Source organism: Etheostoma spectabile, chromosome 11, assembly GCF_008692095.1.
Source record: "Etheostoma spectabile isolate EspeVRDwgs_2016 chromosome 11, UIUC_Espe_1.0, whole genome shotgun sequence".
Taxonomy (NCBI): Eukaryota; Metazoa; Chordata; class Actinopteri; order Perciformes; family Percidae; genus Etheostoma; species Etheostoma spectabile.
The window spans coordinates 19,813,603-19,813,928 of record NC_045743.1 but is presented as its reverse complement, the minus strand read 5'-3'; positions in this window follow the sequence as shown (position 1 = coordinate 19,813,928).

Sequence of the window (326 nt, the reverse complement as noted above, 5' to 3'; positions counted from 1 at the left end):
TTGTCTTGAAATGGGCGGGGCTTTAACCAGTATGTTATTTTTAGCATGCAATTGATATGGGTTGATCAGAAATTGTTATATTTATTGCTGATTTGAAAACTATTTACATGACAGCATCGAGCTTCAGATCAATAGTGTTGTCATGGTAACAAACAAACTATAAACAGAACAAGTTTTGCAACAATGAATACAATGGTTGCAATTATGAAGTAAAATGTAATGATAAAGAGTTTTCATACTCAATATACTTTCTTTTTTTAACTTTAAATTTTTTTTATGATGGTGTGATTTTTGTTTTTTGTTTTTTTATTTCCACACCAGGTATG